Source organism: Schistocerca nitens, chromosome 2 (genome assembly GCF_023898315.1).
Source record: "Schistocerca nitens isolate TAMUIC-IGC-003100 chromosome 2, iqSchNite1.1, whole genome shotgun sequence".
Taxonomy (NCBI): Eukaryota; Metazoa; Arthropoda; class Insecta; order Orthoptera; family Acrididae; genus Schistocerca; species Schistocerca nitens.
Genome location: NC_064615.1, coordinates 462,117,774 through 462,140,466, shown reverse-complemented (window position 1 = coordinate 462,140,466; position 22,693 = coordinate 462,117,774). Strand labels below are relative to the sequence as shown.

The 22,693-nt window shown below is 37.0% G+C and overlaps 1 long non-coding RNA gene across 1 annotated transcript in view; it reads left to right on the top strand.

Moving 5' to 3' along the window:
- The window catches only part of LOC126234441 (uncharacterized), an 85,497-nt gene extending 69,926 nt beyond the window's left edge, over positions 1–15,571 (top strand). Inside the window, exon 3 of the long non-coding RNA XR_007544723.1 lies at positions 15,404–15,571. This is a non-coding gene — a long non-coding RNA (uncharacterized LOC126234441). The remainder of the gene's footprint in view (positions 1–15,403) is intronic.
- Positions 15,572–22,693: the final 7,122 nt, after the last annotated feature.

The following is a 22,693-nucleotide window of genomic DNA, read 5'->3' as shown; positions in this document are numbered from 1 at the left end:
TTAGCTAGTGAAGTGCACTCAACCCTTGTGAGGCAAACTGAGGAGCTACATGAATTAGATATAGCGGCTCCAGTCTTGTAAACTGATATACAGCCAGGAGAACGGTGTGCTGACCGCATGTCCCTCCACATCTGCATCCAGTGACAACTCTGGGCTGAGGATGACATAGCAGCTGGTCCGTACTGTTGGGCCTTCATGGCCTGTTTGGATGGAGTTTATGAATGTGTGTGTATCCTTTCAGATGTCTCCAAAAGAACAGACAGCATTCTTGCTCCAACAGCCATACATATATATATATGATGAAATGAAATAATTGCTGACATCAGCTTCAATTGGACATTTAATTACAGCCAATGTCAGCATTTCATCAAAAAAGATTGTTCTGGCAAGAATATTTTCAACATGCAGTGTGCCTCAACAACTGACAAATGTTGAACTGTGACCATGTAACCATCATGGAGCATTTGCATTCAATATGTAAGGCTCAGAAGTCAGGCTTAGAAGTACTTAAAATGTAACTGCTATCAGTACACTTTGTGACTGGGTCTCATATTGTGTGTGTAGGTATAACTCAATCTTTTCAATGCAGAAATGTTGATGTTCTTAGATTCCCCACACTGCTACATTACCTCTATCTTCTTTTGAAATCAGGCTTGAAACAATGTGTTTCAGAAAGAAAATATTCATAAACTTTTCTTGAACTATTTTCTGTTTATGTACAATACTGAGACTTACGTTGCTTCAATGGATAGTGAAAACACCCAGCTCCAGGCAGCATAGCTGCTGGGGTAAAAATATACACCGACAATTAACATATTATTATGTACTGTTTGCAAAATTACAATTAAACTTTTGTTAATTTTATCAGTTTAGCGGGGGAAATGAACATCAACATTTTCACAAGAAAATACTTTCATGGGTGCGTTAACATCATGATGTACAATTGTTGTTGTTGCTGTTGTGGTCTTCAATCCTGAGACTGGTTTCATGCAGCTCTCCATGTGATGTACAATTATGTAAGTTAATTGTAATAACAATGATTGGTATAACAATATGAGTTACTATGATATTACAGGGAATTAAAGGTTACCAACATGTTTTCAGCGCTTCTATAATGATCTGTACTTAGAAAGGTGTGAAATCGAGATTCGGAAGTTTGTTTGTGTTCTGACAATGATGAAACATTTTGTAATAGCATACTTTCACAAATATTTTAACAGTTTAAACACAAAATAGTTAAATACAAGTTCTCAAGAGTTCAAGTGTTTTACTGTAACATGTACCTATGTATACAAAGGCGAAAGTTGTTCCCTTACAGTATGTGATATAGGATAACATAACCTGTGGTTAAAAGAGGTCTTGATGGATTTACTTTGTCTATCTCCTTTCTGCCACATTTCATACTGCATGCTCTAATTCAAAGGAACAAAACCTGAAAGGATGAAGATTTCTGAGTATATATTCTGTTAAAAATAAATTTATTGCCATTATGCATTTCGAACTTGACACAGTCTTTCCAGTTTGCTACTGCAACTAGTGACTTTCAACCAATGAGTGCAGCTCACTTGCAGCAAGAGTTAACACACATTTTGTGCATATGTGTATCATTCTTAAAGTAAAAAGACCCTTTTCTGGCATGTTTTGCCCAAAAGCACTTGTCCCATACATTATACAAAGGAATCAAGCTGTCATGTGGCCTTCAGCTCTCTATTAAAGGTAAAGTGACAATATGTAGCAAATGCTAGACTTGTTTCCACTTGTGACTTTATTATACAACACTTATTTCAAATATGCAAAATTTGATACATTAATGACAAATAAATACTAGAACTTCAAACAAGAAAATGAGAGTTGATAAATACACCCATAATGCCATGCCACATGCAAGTGGTCAGACGGCACTTGACATGATGTGGCTTCTGGTGTGTGGCTGGTAAATGGTAGCTGGTAGTCACAGCAGGGTGAGGATACTCTCAAGCATAAACTTTTCTGGTCTTGATCCTACCATAGGCTGTCTCTGATAACTTTAACAGGCAGCTAAAATGCAATTAAAACAAACAGGGCAATGTGTGGACTTGAACTTGTGACTACAATTCCCACTGTTAACACTAGCCCACAAGATCAAAGAACAGTGTAAGAGCTCAAGAATGAGATAGCACTTCCTCCAGACATTTTTGCCATCTGCAGTCTTGCCAAATCGTGCATATGATCAGACTTATAATTCTGAGGGGCAGCTGCATTTATTGGCTGCCTTAACTCAGTGACTTGGACTTTTAGTCTCAGCAGTAACCGCCTGGTGGCCAGATTTTATGTCTAAGACTGTACATACAGTATTAAAATCCTGGCTGCAGAACTCAATTCTGAGCCCTCACCCTTGTTAAACTATTTAAATAATGTTCAAAAATTATAATTAGTCTCAATTATTCCAATCCACACAGCAACTGCATTTATGTTGGAATTAGAAGGTGTTCAGCTAGGTTAAGCACAAACCTGAGAGTGAATAGTGCAGTTAATTATCTTCTTTAATCATAGTAAAATTGTTGTTAAATTAGCTTGTTTCTTGAAAATCATAGTAGATTCTTCTCATTCATAGCACAGTAGACTCGGCAGATGATTTCTTTCTGCAATAGCTACCATGAAGGTCTCCAGGTTTTCTAGTTCCATACTTTAAGTATCGAAAATAATAAGTCATTGCAGGATTTTATATTTTGTTCAAAACACATTTCTTGCCATTATACATTTTCAACAAGACATAGTCTTTTCAATTTGCTACAGCAACCAGTGACTCACAACCCACAAGTGCAGCTCACTCACACCAAAAAAATAACATGCATTGCATGTTGACAAGAATAGAGATATAACAGTTTTTGTACAAAGTATGTGTACACAACAGTTAGAATTGATGTAATGAAAGAGCTCCATTTTGCTAGTATGTAATAGGGAAAAACATGTGTCAATTAATTTATCTTTCAAATTAAGTAAAGAAACAATAAGTGTGATCATAATACAAAATTTAAACACTTATGACTTCAAATATGGATGTTTAATACATCAAGAATAAAAAATCGTTGTTTGTTATTGAATAATTGATCTTATATTACCTCCATGCTTTATTTTTGCTTCTAAAACAAGTAAATGCATAATTACATTGTCAGTCTCATTGGACTGTGTTGTGTACTGTATTGTGTGATGAAAAAAGGAGATCCTCTGGCCAGTTCAGTAACACATACTAACTTGAGAACTGACTTTAGTGAATGTAGTTACAACTTGTTCATTTTGATACCTTGTGAGGAAGGTCAGCATACTGAGAAACTGACCTTCCTTCTGGTAGAGCCTATCCAACTAGTGTACCTTGTTGAACGTCCCCTCCCCATAGAATGAAATGAGATAATCCCTTGGTTTTTACAGTATGTTTATTAACAGTGTGGACCTTTGTGACCAGACAATTTTGCATTTCCACTTTTGCTCAATATTCTGATGAATGATACAGTCATCTACAGATGCTTTGACTTATGCTGTTATGTGTACTCAACTTGTGAACTCTGATCATAATGTTAACTTTTGTTGGTCTCACTCCACTATTTATAGCTGGCTATGAGTTCAACATCTGATGTTCTCTAACTCTCTGACACACCTTTGTTTTTCAGAGCCTGTACTAACATTATTTGAAATAAATATTATCTCTGCATTTCTGTTCTTTGTTGTACTTGATGGCCTTAATGATCTTAATAAATTGAGTACGACACACACATCTTTGTTTAAATTGAAACATCCATCCCCATTCACTAGATTTTCTGACATCTCTATTTCATTGAAATCTTTAATTACACTGTTCTAGAAATTTTGTGTTTGCACCACAATACAGCACGGGAGCAACAATAGTTCACAGTCTCCTTGGCATTCAGGTAGCAAGTACACTTAACAGCATATCTTGCAGAATGTGAAGAAGGCAAATGGGTCAGTGGTTGAACTACTATGTGAAAATGGAAATGGAAACTTGCCTGAATAGAAGTACAGTAATGGTATTACCAATCGCCTTAAATGGCAATCGATGCTAACGTTATACCCCTATGAGGAATTTTTGAGATGACCATAAGATAACCTAATGGAAAGAGACCAATCACACTGGAATTCATTTCTGAAACACTCCAGCAGAGTATAACTAACAGTAAACAGGTGACTCAGGAACAGACATTCTCCCAGCACAACAGCAAGTTGTAACATTACATATAAAAACCAGTCGTCTATGATAAAGCAGCAAACAGTGCTAAGGCTAACCTAACCTTCCTTGACACACACACACACACACACACACACACACACACACACACACACACACAGACGCTGAACTCTTTCCTTATATCTGTTCACACTACAATAGAGTAACCTAAACTTGGCGATGAATGCATTTCTGACACATTTGTGTTTGAAAAACCATGCTCATTAACAAAACTAGCAAGGTGTTAACTACAGCACTGCTTAGTCCAGACTCCTTACCTGTCACAAAGGACGAGTTGCCACTTGCACGCTGACCACCCTTTTCCATTCTCCCAGGTTACTTGCGTAGCTGCAGGGCTTCCCCACATCTTTTACATTCAACCCCATGTTCCCTAACTATGGATGAAGTCATGTATAGTACATAACATAACAACCATTTCATTACTTATTTAAATCCACAAGCATAATTTAAACATCATTCATAAGTTTCACATAACTGAAACATGTATACATAGTCAAAGTATTTCCATGACAGATACAATATTATACATAAGCAATACTACAAACTGACATAGAAATATCAATACAGATATAAAATAGGTCAAAAATAGATGCTCCATGGTTCATTGCATTGACACTCCCTGTTACGGATACATCAATGAAACATTAGTAACAGCTGAACGGCACTTAAAAAAAAAAAAAAAAAAATCCCAGTTAGGCATGAAAAAAATACGTTACTAAAACACAATATACTTTATACACATCATTACCAAAACAAGACATAAGCATCAGTATTCAATTCTCAATTCTGTACAGCTATGCTAATTGACTTTCATTTTGTGAAACAATAAGTTACGTAGAAATCAAAATTTTTCTGTATTATCAAGAATATTGAGTAGCATGTTATAAGCACTCATAAAATGTAGGTACATATATACAAGTATACACCTAACAATGTCGCAAAGAAATTTTAATACTATACATGTAATGCATCCTATAGCATATTTTTGAAATTATTAAGTGAGAAATTTCAATGTGCTTCTAACAATAGCAGTCCATTCTTTGATATTTACGTAAAGATATATACATATTTAAACTGAACATAGTATTCTTTTCTCAATGCCCTTATTTGAAATAGTTAGTCCATCTTTGAAAACCATAGCAAAACACATACAACATTAACCAAGATAATAATCAAATAATTTTGCTGCCTGCAATAGCATCTGGCAGTTCATGTTTGCAAACATTTCAACACTGTATATATATTACATTCATCAGTTGGCTGCCAACTTTTGGTTTTGACAGTCTATTTCAGATATATGTCCTTGTCCCACTTTGGCAAGTCTTTTATGCTGCCCACTCTGTATTTAAGGCAGTCCACATTTCTTTTCAATTTGGCAACATTTTGCCTGTACTCATTTACAACACTTTTTAGAACTTTTTAGAACTTACAAGGAAATATCAGGAATTTTATATATGTGCCAACATTTATATAAAGACATAAATTACAAATAAATACAGTGCAGTAACTTCATAAGATAGTTATATTTACATTACAGTACAACATATATTTTTATTCTGGTATCATGTCTGAATACAGTTTGTTACTCATTCCCAGGGACATACAGTTTGAGATTTGCTATGTTACGGACACCAAGGGGCTTCTTGGACTTTGGATAGATTAAATAGTAAGCATTATTGCGAGGTCTACCTTATTTCATGGTTAGAATATAATAGAGGGAAACATTTCACGCAGGAAAAATATATCTAAAAACAAAGATGATGTGACTTACCATACGAAAGCGCTGGCAGGTCGATAGACACACAAACAAACACGATCATACACACAAAATTCTAGCTTTCGCAACCAACGATTGCTTCATCAGGAAAGAGGGAAGGAGAGGGAAAGACAAAAGGATGTGGGTTTTAAGGGAGAGGGTAAGGAGTCATTCCAATTCCGGGAGCGGAAAGACTTACCTTAGGGGGAAAAAAGGACAGGTATACACTTGCACACACACCCATATCCAACCACACATACACAGACACCACAGGTTCCTATTATACCTTTTAGATCTCCCTTCTGCTTTGTTTTTTCTTTTACCAGTTTTTCCTCAGTTAAGCACATGCTGTGTATGTGTGGTTGGATATGGGTGTGTGTGCGAATGTATACCTGTCCTTTTTTCCCCCTAAGGTAAGTCTTTCCGCTCCCGGGATTGGAATGACTCCTTACTCTCTCCCTTAAAACCCACATCCTTTCGTCTTTCCCTCTTTCCTGACGAAGCAACCGTTGGTTGCGAAAGCTAGAATTTTGTGTGTATGATTGTGTTTGTGTCTATCAACCTGCCAGCACTTTCATATGGTAAGTCACATCATCTTTGTTTTTAGATATATTTATTTCATGGTTAAGTTCACTTGATTGTTCATGAGTCTTCAGAAGAACATACTCTCCGATCTTGAATCTGGCAAACTTCAGGTTCCTGTTATACCTTTTAGATCTCCCTTCTGCTTTCTGCTTTGTTTTTTCTTTTACCAGTTCTTTATTCTGGGCTAATCCCAAATCTGTACACTGTGGGAACTCTAGTTTTTCCTCAATTAAGCACATGCTCTTATTATTAAGCAGGATTTTCTCAGGTTTCAACCAATAGATTCTTGAGGCAGGGTATTCATTACACTCTCAAATTCAGATACAAATCCGCCCCATGCTCGATGGTTATGGTGGCAATAGGTCCTATATAACCTTCTTTTTGCCTTACAGATCACCTATATCAGGTGGCTTCTTTGGTTTCTTGAGTTCAAAGTTTTTAATTACTTGAACTCTTTGTTGAAGAGGTATCGTATCATCAGGTGGTTCTTTCTTTCTTTGTTCAGTAATGACACCAGGATTTTGTTTGGAAACATTGTCATTGGTTGGTACAATATTGCAATTAGTTGCATCTTCATTGGGTTTCAGGTACATTGAAATTTTTGTCATCTGAGCAGTTGTCCAAATCCAACCATTCTATTCCACTTTTGGGATCTAACATGAAAGCTTTTCTAAGACCGGTACTAAGTTCATTTTCTCATTTTTCAACAGACCTCAATTCAGGCTCACAGTTTTCTTCTGGTGAGCTATAATCCTCATCAGCCCTAATAACGTCCACAGTTGCTTCATACTTTTTATCATTTTTATGTGCTCCAAGAACATGTAGACAATTGTCTGTATTTTAATTATCTTCAAATTCTCACTTTTCGATAGCAGTTAGTACTGTTTGTGAATCATTAACGAAGATTATTTCACCATTAATGCTGAGTATTTCGTCCTCCAACATCCTACTATCCATAACGACCCTTTTATTGGCTGCACGTGAACATTGCACAGCACTTTTTATTTCCTCCTTCTTATGTTCAGGCCACACCACCTTATCGATGTCCCTATTATCTCTCCTACCTTCAATTAACTTTTTGGTCGTATATGTTTTATTAAAATCCTCGCATTCACATTGTGTGAGGCCCCTGTACAGATCATCCATCTGCACATGCCATTCTGTCACCTCTGAAAACTCATTTTTGCCACTTACACTACTATCTGTACTGCCACTCATGCCTTGTCTTACATCTACAAATCCACCCGCTCTTTCCTCGACAATGAAACTATTATTTGCCATAGCAGCTTCACTTCTATCTACTGTAACATTTACATTCTGTTCTGCGGCCTCAGACATGGCTTCTCTTGGAACAGCTGGAACATTCGCAACAGTCATTGCTCTCTGATAATTTATACATTTGCTAACATCGGGCTGCCAGGGAATCACCGTAGCATGTACCTGTCATTATAAGTGCTTTGCTATGAAACCGCTTTCCTGTTTCAGTAAATTCTGTCCGCATCAGTTTGACCCTAAACATTGGCGGTACTCAGTTTTCTGTATAATTCCAGTGAGCATTTCATGCAGGAAAACCTCTACCGTGACGGGCAGTTTCCCTATTCCTCTGCCCCTACCTCTACCTCTTTGAATCACATTGACTTGATAACCATCACTGTCACTTTCTTCATCATGATTACGGTTGTTCTGTTAGTACTATTCAGGTGGTTATCCCTGTTTCCAGTGGTCTTCGTCTTCTACCCTTTCTAAAAATGCTAAGAAGCTTCAGTGGTTGCTTCCAGTGTATCTTTTAAAATCTGCTGGGAGCTTTTCCCATAGTTCCCAGATAATTTTGGATTCTGATCGACTTCTTAAGTGTGTCCACTTCCGGTACCAGCACTCGTGGAAATCTTTTAAAGAACTCCTGCCCATATTATCATGGAGTTTAGCCATGATAAACTCCCACCATAAGCAGTTCTGCTTTTGTCCAGGCCAATGTTCTTTTATGAATTTTTGTTTAAATTCATTAAAAGTCATTTCTCATTATTCAGGTTAATTCCATAGTGCTTGGCATCTCCTGCCAAGGTGCTGATCATCACATTTATCTTTTCATGATCAGATAAATAATCTGGAAAATTTCGTTTGCTATTCTTCACAAAACCTAATGGATGCCATATATTATGTTTCTTGGTGGGATTGAACCTTTCCTTGCCTTCCAACAATCTGTTAAGTGGTGTGCCATTACTAATGACACCAAGTCTGTCTCATATTTTACATTCAAGGTCAGAAATTTTTCCTAGAGTCTGTGAAGTGCTTTGATCACACTTCTGTTTGCATTCAACAACTTGTTTACTTAAAACTTTTTTCTGTATCTGAAACTATTCTTCTCAAATGTGAGATTTCATTCTTGCAACCATCTACTATTTCAGTTTTCAGACCAAAAGCTTTTTCGTCCACTTTTGTCAATATAAAATGGTTATTTTTTTTTTTTTTTTTTTTCCTGGATGTTAATGATTTCAACATTGAACCTTTCATTAATATAATTAATTTGTCCCTGCATATTAGCCTTGTTTTCATTTACGGAATTAACTTCATTTTTCATTTCAGTGGCAGTAGAACTTGAAGTACCTACTTTTTGATCTACCTGTTCAATCTGTTGACTTAATTTTGTGTTTTGTCTTTCAAGATCACTAACCTGTGTTTTAAGCTGGCTTTCAAGATTGCTACCTTGGGGTTTAAGCTAGCTTTCAAGATTGCTACCTTGTGTTTTCATTTGATTGGACAACATTCTTAAACAGTCAATCACACTCAACGGTTGTCTACTTTCTTGTTCTACTGAACTTTCATGCTCTGACTCTACCTTGTATGCTTCTTTTGGTTCTCTCTTTATTTGTGGTGAATCAAAAATGTCAACTTATTTATTCACATAACCACTACTGTCTACAAATTCCTCATCATTTGCATCCTCTGGCTCCTCTTGTTTTGGATACTCTCAACATCTTGATCTGTTCATTTATGTGTTCATGATATTGTGTGTCGGCTAGCTGCCTATCACAAGAGCCCTCTGTTATCTGCTAGCATAAACTATTACTTCTGCCAGCGGCATTTCCCATGGTGCAAGGCACTATTTCTTTTCATTCACTCAGTAGAGTTACTGTATTCAGACCTTTGCCCATTCTGAATGTATATTACAATTTAATTTTGGATGCAATGTCTACTGTTGTTCATTCTACTGTACTTGATTGCACCTTCGTGCCACTTGACATTCGCTGCTCTAACCACACTAGTTTCTCACTAAATACTTATCGTATTTTATGAACAAGAACAATGACTGTCCTTTCATGAGGTGCCAAGTTTAATGGTAACACCGGTTGCCTTAAATAGCAATCAATACTAAAGTTCTACCTCTGCGAGAAATTTTTGGAAAGTTGACCGTGAGATAACCTAATGGAAACGGAACAATCAAATTGGAATTCGTTTCTGAAACACTCCAGCAGAGTACAACCAACAGTACGGAGGTGGGTCAGGAACCAGATGCTCTCCCAGCACAACAGCAAGTTGTAACATTACATATTAAAACCAGTCTCCTGCCTAATTAGGCAGTCTTGTGTCAAACAAAATGATAAAGCAGCAAACAGTGCTAAGGCTAACCTAACTTTCCTTGATACAAACCCACACATTAAACTCTTTCCTTATATATGTTCACACTACAATACAGTAACCTAACCTTGCAGTTAAATGTGTTACTAACACATTTGTGTTTGAACAACCATGCTCATTAACAAAACTGCACAAATATGTATGAGAAAAGGTAAGTATTCTTATCATTAATTATTACTTAGGTGAAGCACAACAAACTATACCTCTTCAAACAACAAATGTGCCTTCATAAGCAGTCTTTTGACTTATCAGAACACTCTGAATTATATTCACTAGGATAGGATTCCTGTCCAGGTTTGTGACTTGGGATAATCACAGGTATAAGATAGAGTTTTTAGTAACACCATGATTATTATTAAAATCAACAAAATTTCACAAATACCTGATCCATTTACAGACTGCCAAATATAAACAATTTAGTGGAAGACTGGTGGTACCGGTGGCACAATTTGCAATAGCTATTAAACTGGCGGTGATTCAGCCATAGTAATACTGTTGGCTTTACCCTGTTACATATTTTCTTGGTGTCGGAATTATATTTATAGGGCCAAAACCTGTGCCACAGCAGTGGTATCACCAAATGCAGCATCCGAGGCCAGTAAATACTGCCCTCAAGCTCTTCTGGTCTCAAAACTCCAGGAATATGAGCTCCAATGATCCGCTACTGCTAGTAAGGTGTTAACTACAGCACTGCTCAGTCCAGGCTCCTTACCCATCACAAAGGACAAGTTGACACTTGCGCGCCAACCACACCTTTTCTACTCTGCCAGGGTACTTTCACAGATGTAAGGCTTCGCCACAACTTTAAATTCAACCCTACATTCCCTAACTATGGACTAAGTCATTTCCAATACATTACATAACAATCATTCCATTACCTATTTGAATCCACAAGCATAATTTAAACAACATCGTTCAAAAGTTTCACATAACTGAAACATGTATACATAGTCAAAGAATTCCCATGACAGATACAACATTATACATAAGCAATACTACAAATTGACATAGAAATATCGATACAGGTATAAAATAGGTCAAAAATAGGTGTTACAGTACACCACTAGTCACTTGTGAGAAGAAATCTTAAGAGACCACTCCACTTCAGCTCATGGGGAGATGTTGCACAACATGTAGTGGAATAATCTCTTACAGAAAAAAGGTTGTCTTCTCAGTACGCTGACCTTCCTCACAAGATGTTGAAGTGAACAATTTGTACCTATATTCACTAAAATCAAACGTAATACTAACATACCAGTGGCCAATAGAATACTGCACCACGTGAATTGGGTTTTGCTGTGGAAATTTGTGGACGAACAGTGGTCTGCCTTTTCCACTCTCTCCTACCTTCAGACTTGTTTATTGTTAATGCAAATAAAATCTGGATTGGGAAATGAACTCATTTAAAATGAGTGGATAAAATCGTTGGGATCATTGGTGTATGGGGTGTGAGTGACACCTCTCCAGCTGCTGGATCTGTGAAGATAGTAGCTTCAATGACACTGTTTCACACAGTTTTAATCTGCAAATGGATAGGATTACAAAGTTTCTGTTGATTCACATTCCAAAATCTTAAACATGGCTGTGGAACAATAGCAGTGTAAATCTGAAGTGACTGAAGAATCAGCCAGCCACTTGCAAATCTGATTTTTCAACCTCTTCAGATTCACATACTGTAGTAGTATCCTAATCATAAGCCTGTAAGCTATAAATACAACTTTCTGGTTAAAACCTACTGTGGAAAAAAACACACTATTGTGCATGCAATTTTTTAAATGTCCTGTTATCACGGTTAAAACTGATGAAAATGAAATTGTACATTTTCACTGCACACAACATCACAGCTTTTTCTTTTTAACAGTCAGTTTTAACAGAAACCCTGCATATTGTTACTTAAAAAATATATAGCATAGGTATATCTGAATGTTTATTTAAGTATCACATAAAAATTAGAAGTAAATTGGTAAAAAACTTTTAAATTACACAGCAAATAGGGCGAAAATGGGAAGTTCTATTGATGCGCAGTTTTCGCAGAATGGATCAGTAGTCAGGGACTCATATTGCTAGCCAATAAACATATTGCAATAATTCTTAGAAAGTGTACTTTTTGCACAAACATACACTTTTTTAAAGGAACAATGCCTATTACCACTAACAAACTAGAAGCAGGATAAATTATAACATCAGTAGTGTTCGTTGCAGGGTTCTAGTGTGAGTCATTTACAATATACCACATTTTGTAAAGTTTCCACACTGACACTTGTTTGTGCCATTCAACCTGTGCAACTGGTAGGTACAATGTTGTTACGTTTGCTTACAGTATGCTTGTGTGTTTTTTGAGTGCATTGCAACTTGCCAGTCAGTTAGTGTGTGACAATCCAAACAGCAAGTCATGGCTGGACAATGGGATTTACCATTGCAGATAAAGCCAACATGTTTATTGTGTATGGAGAGCATAGGAAGAATGCCACTCGTATGCAGCAAGATATCTCATTAGGCAACCATCCCGGCAATTACATGTTAACCTCTTCAGTCAGTTACGCAAATGGTGGTGTAACATCGAGACAACATAACAGAAGGAAACCAATAATGACAGAAGAGGAAGAAGTTAATGTTCTTACTACAGGTGCAGATGATCTGCACGGAAGGTCCCATACAGTCACACGAGGAAGTGGCACGAATCAAGCAAGTGTCCTATGCATTCCCTATCGATATAGGTTCTGTCTCTATCACATCTCTCTCCATCAAGAGCTGCACGGAAACAATTGTGAGGCTCCTGTTAACTTCCGAACATGGCCATTAAGACAGGGTACTACAGATGTATCATGTATCTTGCTTAGTGATGAAGCCACATTTACCAATCATGACCAGCTAAAATGTTGAAACATGCACCTCTTGTTTGTTGATAATCCCCATTGGCTTCGTCAGGCTGCACATCAGTGTCCATGAAATTCAAAGGTGTGGTGTGGAGTAGTGAACCATCAGCTCATAGGCCTGTTTTTCATAGGCAGAACACTGAACACATACAAGTATCGCAGCCTCCTAACAGAACATCGACCACAGCTCCTATAAGACGTTCCTCTGTAGGCTAGGTGGAACCTGTGGTACCAACATGACAACTGTCCAGTCTATAATGCACAAAGTACTACAGTATGTCGTTACGAATTGTTTCCAAATCATTGAGGACCTGTACCTTGGCCGGCCTGTTTCCCATATCTGATGCCTGTAGACTCTTTTCTGTGGGAAAAGGATGCTATCTACAAGGACATGCCAAACTACACTCAACGATATGCAACAACTTATACTGCAGCTTGCTTGCACATCTAAACTGAAATGCTAGCACATGTGCAGCAGTCATTCCATACCCGACTGGAAGCATGTATTGTCACTACCTGTGATAATCAGTTGTTTCGTTACCTGTTAGAACTAGTTTACGCACTTGCATTGTTCTTTAGTATGTGTACCACATGTGCTGTGCAAGTGACAGTGTGGGAACTTTTCAAAATGCAGTATATTGTAGATGACTTGCACTAGAATCCAGCAATGAACACTACTGACATTCTAATTTATCCTAATTTTAGACTGATAATGTCAATAATGGTTGTTCCATTTAAAAAATGAAAAAATAATATAATTTGTAAGTGTTATTACAATCCATTGATTAACTAACAATATGAGCCCCCCTGCCTACCAATCCATTCTGTGGGAACTGCACACCAATAGCACTTTCCATTTCCAGAATATTTGTGCTGCAAGTTTTAGATGTTTCACCCTGTATATACTAGCAAGCCTTGCAATGATTCACAAGTGCTAAATAGGTATGTGAATTGGATACTTGGATACACATCCTAATCTCCTGCCCCCTCTCTCTGTCCATTTTCTCCCCCCTCCCTTTCCTCTCCCCCCCCCCCCCCCACTCTCTGTCCGTTTCCCTTTCCACCTTCTCTCTGACCTTGAGCCTTGTTCATCGTCATTACAAACAAGCCGTAAATGGGAGTTGATGTCTCTTAAATGAATGGGGAAATGGTTGGTATCATTGGTATATGGGGTGTGAGAGATCTCTCTCCAGCTGCTGGATCTATGAGGATAGTTGCTTCAGAGATAGTATTTTGCATAGTTAACAGGTAAGAGTACAATGTTTTGGATGATGCAAATTCTGTAGTAGTATTCTAATCATAGGGCTTTTTTCTGTTAAGTAACCACAATGAGGAAAACAAAACAGCACATAGCTGTATCTACAATTGTTTAAAAAAATTATACATCATTTGAGAGAAGCTTTTTTCTAATGGTTTAAATGCCCTCCTACCATAGTTAAAAATGACTGTGAAAAAGTTAACAAAACCACACATTTTCACAGCACAGAGTTTCGGACTGTATGGATATATAAGCAATCTTGCTTGGGACCAAGAGGTACATGCTTGGGTACAATTGTAGTTCTGAAGACCACCACAAAAATGTTTCCATGTAAGCATTGATTGTCTTGTCTCACAGCGGGATAAATTATTAACTGTTATGGTGACTACTTTTGAAACAATAAACATTTTACCTACTTTGACTGCCCTTTATACTAAGTGTATCAGAGCAAATTTAAATCTTATCTTAATATATTTGAGATTATTTTTCATCTAGTTATTGTTAACAATATGGAAACAAATTTTTTTCTAGTGAATTTTACTTTTTATACATACTAGATGCTATGTAATTTTAGCTTATGTGTGACCTTTCCCTGATCATCTTAAGATACTTAACAGTGTTTAAAAATGTCCACAATCATGACATGACTCTCAGGTGCTCTGTGACTGATGTGTACTATCGTATTTATTGCTTAGAACACCAAAACTTATCAAACCAAAACTTATAAAAACTCCCAATATTGAGTCATTGCCCCCTTTACTCGTCTAAAAATGAACACAAACACCCAACAGATCATACATGAAACTCTGGTACTTGAGCAGTGCCCTTTCCTACTACACTTATAGTTGTTTATGTAGGATTAGTATGACAGAAAGATATGAAACATACTGAAAGACATTAAGGGAGAACTCATTTTATTTTATTTTGGTACTCTAATAAGTAGATATTTGTTACTTTTTGCTGTAATTATGCATTACATTCTGTGTAAGACACAACCTGTTCCACCCAGAGCTACCTTGAATCTTATCTGAGTTTATGTTAATTTTTTTCAGAATTAATGCTACGCAAAGCCACTAAGCATCGTACAGCAACGATCCGTTCCCGGAGAACTGCGTTACAACTTTCAGAATCTGAGTCGGGGTCAGAGAGTGATTATGGCAATGAGAGTTGACCTGATCCATAGAAGAGTACATGACATCAATGGATTAACACTACGCAGTCATACTGCCGGGGCGATCCATCATAGATGCCACCTCCTCCTACTCCTCTCACAGTCACCAACTATAGAGACAGTGCCCAGTGGTAGTGTAGAGAGTGTAAGGACTTGGCTGACTTCTTTTTCGATGAATGTACAAGCAAAATTTGATTAAGTTTCTTCAAGTGCTCACACTATTATTTTTATGTTAATATAATTAATAACATCAGTTTAATGTGGAACTTAATTTTTGCACATTTTTTCTTACCCTTGAAAATAAACATTTTCTGTGTGCAATTTACAGCCCACCTTATTACTTTAAAGAACACTACAATCAAATAAGTTACCATATTCATTATCAATTTTGGTTATCACATAAAGGAAAACTAAATAATAATCCTCATATTTGGAATACCAAATGGAACTATTTGTCATGTAATATTAAAGCCTGTTTCAGCACCTTTCTTTATTGAATCAGGATAGAGTACAAGATTAATTCTTGCATGCAATGTATGATATACTCACAGGTCAGCAAGAACAGACAATTCGAATGCACATTTTAATTATTGTAGTTTACTCTACAACTAGATAGATAAGTATCCAAATTAGAAAGACAGTCAAGACATTCACTAATGAATGGTGACATGTGGAAATCAAAAATACACATTCAAAATGACAGAAAGCATAATATTTTCTCCTGTGACTAAATCTTAAATGGCAGGAATAGCAGAGCCTGATTATCCACAGTACCATCACATTCACTTTTTTCCTCAGAGAAGGATCTTTTGCATATTTTGTTAATTTTACACAGAATTATCCTAATGTACATTGGTTTCAGTTATTAGTTCAAGAAAGGGTAGCTGATTTTGTGCAATACATGATGCCAATCCCTCACTAAGCACAATATTTTACCATTTTATTTAATTCAAAACATGTAGACCTACATGCAGACTTTTAAAGGTGCAAATTTTTTCTAAGAATTTGTGTATAATAAAGATAATGGAGCCAGTCACTTGCCCAAATTTTTAAATGTGTATACGAGCAGTCCTGTTCTATATTAATTGTGGTGGAATGATTTCAAATGAACTCATTTAATTATGCAGTTAAATCAGGAAATAACAAATAAAATGAACACACAGAACAGCAGTAGTAAGTAGCAAAGTATAAGACTGTTTCTGAGTTTTTAGTTTACTTTGAAAGTGTATTGTGGCTATTGTTCCTTTCTCATAGACCATCATTGCTGGCAGTGTTGAGTTTTAGCTTTCAAAGAAAAGAAATGAAAATCGTATCCATTTTCTGTATTTACTTTCTTGTTATTAAGTTCACCTTTTGTTTGTAATTTGCAAGAAATTGAATACATTGCAAATTAACAATGCTGTTAATACTGTAATATTAAACCAGGTACATTAATATTTTTTCCTGACTTATATTAGATTTCCATCTGTTACTTTAAACAGTTGTAATGAAAAATAGTTTGTGCTTATTGTAACACACACTGCATGTATGAATACTTTTGGACTGTGCTTTTTTCTGCACTTTGTACCTGTTGTAGTAGTTGATTCTCTGTTTAATGTAAAACAGAATTCTGATACCTTTCTCACTCATAATATCAGAATACTCAGCTGGCAGTGGTCTTGGTATCTGCATAACTATGTGACTATTGTACATTTCACCACACGTTGTTGATTCCATGTCACATTTTATACCACTGTCCCGACAAAGTTCAATTCTCACTATGACCTCCTCTTATTCCTTATTCACTAGTTCTTCATATTTACTGCAAAGAACAATGCACACAATTTATTTATCACTCATCTTGTATACAGTTATTAACTATTAACAGAAATATGTATTTTTAAATACTTTCTGAGACTGCAGAGGTGTGTGCAAGTTGCATTTGCGCAAGTGTGTGAGTGTGCGTGCGTGTGTGTATGTGTATCTACAGCTGACAAAGGCCTTAATGGCCAAAAGCTATAATTGTGTGAATCTTTTTGTTGTGCCTATCGCGACTCAGCATCTCCGCTACATGGTGAGTAGCAACTTTCCTTCTCTGGTATTGTTACATTCCATCCTGATTTTTCCATTGTTTTATTTTTAAATATGTTAGTTCTACCTGTTCACAGTATTTTCTAATCTTTTACCGTGTACAGCAAATTGATTAGTTTTCGTCGGCCTGACTTCCCATTGACACCCTTCTGGTATTGTTACTGGTGCCCACTGAAAAAGATGAGATGGGCTGTGCCTATTTGTTTTGTCTTCGGGTATGGTGTGTGTGGTAGTACCAAGACTACAGACGTGTACCTAAAAACAAATGAAAAATTAATTATATAACTATTTTTAATGGTGACAAAACTATTCGACCACGGCACCTCACAATAGGATTTTCTTTACAGTGTACCTCATTACTCACCCATGTATGGTTATGAGCTTTGCTGCTTTAACTGACATTTTGCTTTTTACAGGGTGTTTATAAATTAGTTGTACAAAAGTAACCTTTAATTGTGAAAAGAACAAATACCTTACAAAAATATTTGATACAGGACTGAGTGTAGGACATCTTCAAGTTGTATTCCTGCCTAACATTGTAAGTTCCCAACATTCTCACTAGGTGGCATGCATCAATGAGTTATTCCAACAATCATCATGGAATAGTATAACAGTGCAGAATGTGTTAGTTATGGTTTTGTGTGTTTTTTTATCCCTGTCATGCCAGGGACTGTGCAATTTCTGCCGAGCACACCTGTGCAGATCACCTCCATCCTAGTACATTGTATTCTCATCTGCACAGAACGCCATCAACCGTGCTGCCCCCACACAACAGTTCCATGTGATCGACTGTGCTGCACCCACGCAGAATTGCTTTGGCCGGCAGCTGGCATTTTACGTACCTGGCAGAGTGACCTTCAGTCTGTCAAAACAAATGGCTTCGTACCATGCAAGGATGCACAACATGCAGCCACGGCCATTTGGAAGCAGTTCACTGACACTGAGCATGACTGCCATCCATCTTGTGCCCACTTGATAGCACTCACAGGAAGTTCACTCATTCAAGAAGACTATCCCTGAATGTGCTCCATTGCAGCACTGACAACAACAGCTACTGGATATCACACTTGAATGTGATCTTTTCATTGACTCGGATTGTGACGAGTGCTCTGTCAAGCTTCCACCCTTGCCCATCCTACCTCCGACAAACCATTTTGTGATAGAAATCAGCTCTGACATCACCTAGCTACCACTTGGCGGCCCATCAACAGAGGACAAACATACATAATTGCAACTACTTGGAGCTGCCAACTCATCGAACACAGTTCGTGGATCCATGACCTGGATTGTGTAAGTGTCATTGTCTCCCCACCTCACATGGACATTCTCTCATAAAGGCATCACAAAACCAGACCTAGCAATGGACTTTGTAAACCAGTTCCCCCTCTGCCACCTCTCCTTGTTTATACATCATGACCTGCTCCCATACACCCTATGCATTGCTTGGGGAGGGGGGAGGCGGGGGGGAGGTCACAGTGGTGGCTATCGACCACAATAACGACATCACTGACTAGTGAAAGCAACTTTGTGGACTGTCTGTCTGTCTCTCCCTCTAAGCGTTCAGTAAGCACATGGATGGTGCATTTAATATTGTATGCCTGTCTGTATCCCGAGTACTTATTATTACAAAGTTGATCACCAGTGTAAAGTATTCGAAAAAAAAAAAAAAAAAAAAAGACATGACTGCCATATAAACTAAGTTTGACTCATTCACCTACAGTGGCAACAAAACAAAAACTGGTTGCCCCTTAGAATACTAAGTTCAGCAATATGAATGAACTGGCAACACTGAAGGATGCAGAAGTTTCTCCAAGAAGTGGTGTCTTGCATTCGAGCTGTTGTGGTGCTATATCTGCTTGTAATATAGTGGTGAATCATCATATTACATAAATGTAGAGCTGGCGGTTTGAGAACACTACTTCCTTTAATTTTTCTACTGTCTGTTAAAAGTATGAATTCTAACCCACCAGTAATATCAAAACTTCTAATAATGTTTTTGAGAAAGAGCTTGTGGCACTTCGGCCAGTGAAGCAAAACATTGTTGTTCAATAATATTACAGACATGATTATATTGCAGGATACAGGGTGTATAGGACAAGGAAAAAACCGCCGGATTTCCCGATTAAAAAAACACACTTTTTCCCACGTTAAAATACACTTTTTTCCATGTTATACTCTCCTACGGACTCTACAACTTATCAATCCTTAGAATGGTTAACGTTTCATTCTCTGGCGTAGACCTCCCAGCTGCCACTTTAGAAAACGAAATCCAGCAAAAAACGAAAAGGTCCTGGAAAGATCTCTGATGTGCAGCAACATGTACACTGTATATTTTCGTAATTGCGAAAGTATAAATTCCAGTTCCACCAAACGCAGCACGATAGTTTCCAAAGCATTGAAATGGAGATTGCAATGACAGAAGGAAGAGTACATAAATATGTTTGTTGATAGATTAGGAAGTGCAGATTGGGACTTTATATATAATCGTCAATCTGGAAAAAGGGAAGCTGAAATTAGCTTTGGTAACTTCTTTAAAAAGTACACAGATTTATGGTATTCTTGCTCACCAGTAAAAAAAAATTACATATCCAAATGAAATGAAAAAGAAAAGTCTGAACTGGTTCACACAAGAGCTAGTAGAAATTAGAGGAAACTTGCATATGCTGTACCAGATGCATAAACAAGCCTCTGACCAAGGGGCAGAACAGAGTGTGAACATTCATAGGTCATATCTGAAATGCAAAAAATACTATAAAGCTAAACTTCTTCTGGCAAAAAAGCAAGCAGTGGAGAACTATATAGAAAGAGCTCCCAATAAATGCAAGGCAGCCTGGCAAATAATAAAATAAGAGAATACACCGAAACACACAGAAACAGCTCTGCTTGATCCTGAAGAATTAAACGAGTACTTTTTAAACTCAGTTAAAGAAATAAGTAACAGTATCAAAGCAATAAATTCATCTGCAATGAACCTTGTTGGAACACCACTGCCTGTTAACCTGGCATTTCAATGGAGGGCTGTCACACCTGCTGATGTTATAAAAGCTGTATCCAAATTTTCAGGTTCTAAAAGTATGGACTGTTATTGGTTATCAAATAACATAATTAAAAAGACAATACACTCAATCGCCAAACCATTAGCTTATATTTTTAATAAATGTGTAGAATTTGGAGTTTTTCCGGATGCACTCAAGGTATCAAAAGTTGTCCCAGTTTTTAAAAAAGGAGACAAACATCTCCCCCAAAGCTACAGACCAGTCTCCATTGTTCCAATATTCTCAAAGGTATTTGAGGCGCTGATACACACACAAATAAGCAACTTCTTTGAAAAACACAATATCCTATGTAACAATCAGTTTGGCTTTCGAAAAGGGAAGAACACAACAGGGGCCATCTTGGAAATCATTGACCAAACCTTAACAGCTTTTGAAAATAATAACATGGTATCACTGGTATTATGTGACCTAAGCAAAGCTTTCGATTGCATTCCTGTTGACATACTACTGGGGAAACTAGAGTTTTATGGAGTGAGAGGGAGCACTTTATCTGTGATAAATTCTTATTTAAGTAACTGAAAACAATTCGTTTCAGTCAGAAATTTAAATTCTTCCATCATGGAAATCAGCACAGGTGTACCACAAGGGTCTATCCTTGGACCCTTCTTCTTCATTGTCGCTATTAATGATTTACCTAAAAATATAGCTCACCCTGTTGTGTGTTATGCTGACGATACAACACTACTTACCATACATCAGAACATTTCAGATCTGAATAACCTAACAAAAGAAACACTAGATAAGGCCCTGGACTGGTTTGCAGCCAATAAGCTCCTATGCAACCCTGACAAAACACAACAACTTTTAATGGGAACATCAAATGAAGTAGGCAATAAGTCGGTAAAACTCTTAGGTATTCACATTGACTCAAAACTATATTGGGAGGAACATGTCAATCATGTATGTGAAAAAACATCTCGGGTGGCATACCTTCTCTTGAAACTATGGGAGGTAGTGAGCTTGGAGTACCTTAGGGTGACATACTTTGGGCTATTCCAGTCACATATTTCATATGGTCTTATTATATGGAGGCACTCCCCTCACATCAAAAACGTATTGAAATTACAAAAAAAAGTCATACGTATAATATGTAAAAGAGGTCATAGGGAGCACTGTCGTCCTCTTTTCTCCATACTCAGAATACTTACAATTATAAATGTATACATCTATGTGTCTGTACTCTATATTAAAAATAATATTTCAGAATTTATTGCCAGAAAGGAAATACACGAACACAACACCAGGGCGAAAGGTAATTTAGACATACCGCGCCACAGATTAGCGAGAACAGGAAATTCCCACAAAGTAACCCACTCAAAATGTTCAATAAACTGCCAATTCATGTTCAGTCTATGGATACAAATTCTTTTAAAATTAAGTGGTACAGCTGGCTGTCAGATCATCCATTCTATGACCTTAAAGAATTCTTTGAGATGCCTGAGGAGAATATAAGCATGTAAAAGTTGTCTGTACTTAAACATATTATTTTGTGCTGTGGTTAATCGTGTGTAATTACAAAGTTTATACTATAAACAATAAAATACCATATTATATTAGATTATGAGATAGCTTGTTGCGTTAGCTTTTAAAAGCTATCCTTTGTAATTTGGTACACTGCCATGCTTCAAATGTATTTATAATGTATTGACAGAAGTTTATTTTGTTACTCTGTATGTACTAGTACATCCTGTATGACGAAGCCAATATCGTTGTAAAATTATCTATGGTGAATAAAATTCTTGAAATGCCCTCTTGTAAGCCAATCATAGCTCATGTCACATGATCTCGCCACCTGTGGCAGCAGATATTCAGACTTCAGAGCATAGGGCACGTGCTGTCAGCCACTAGCAACACAAATGAGAAAAGTTAATGGTTTAAATTAATAAACGTAGAGTGGCTACAAGAAAAGCTAAGCTTTCACATGTACGGTAATAATCTCTAAGATTAATAAGCTACAACAGAAGCTATGCTTTCACATGTGATGTTGGTCTTTTTTTGCATGTGTTAACATTTCACACAAATGTGCCAGTAAAATTTAATGTCTA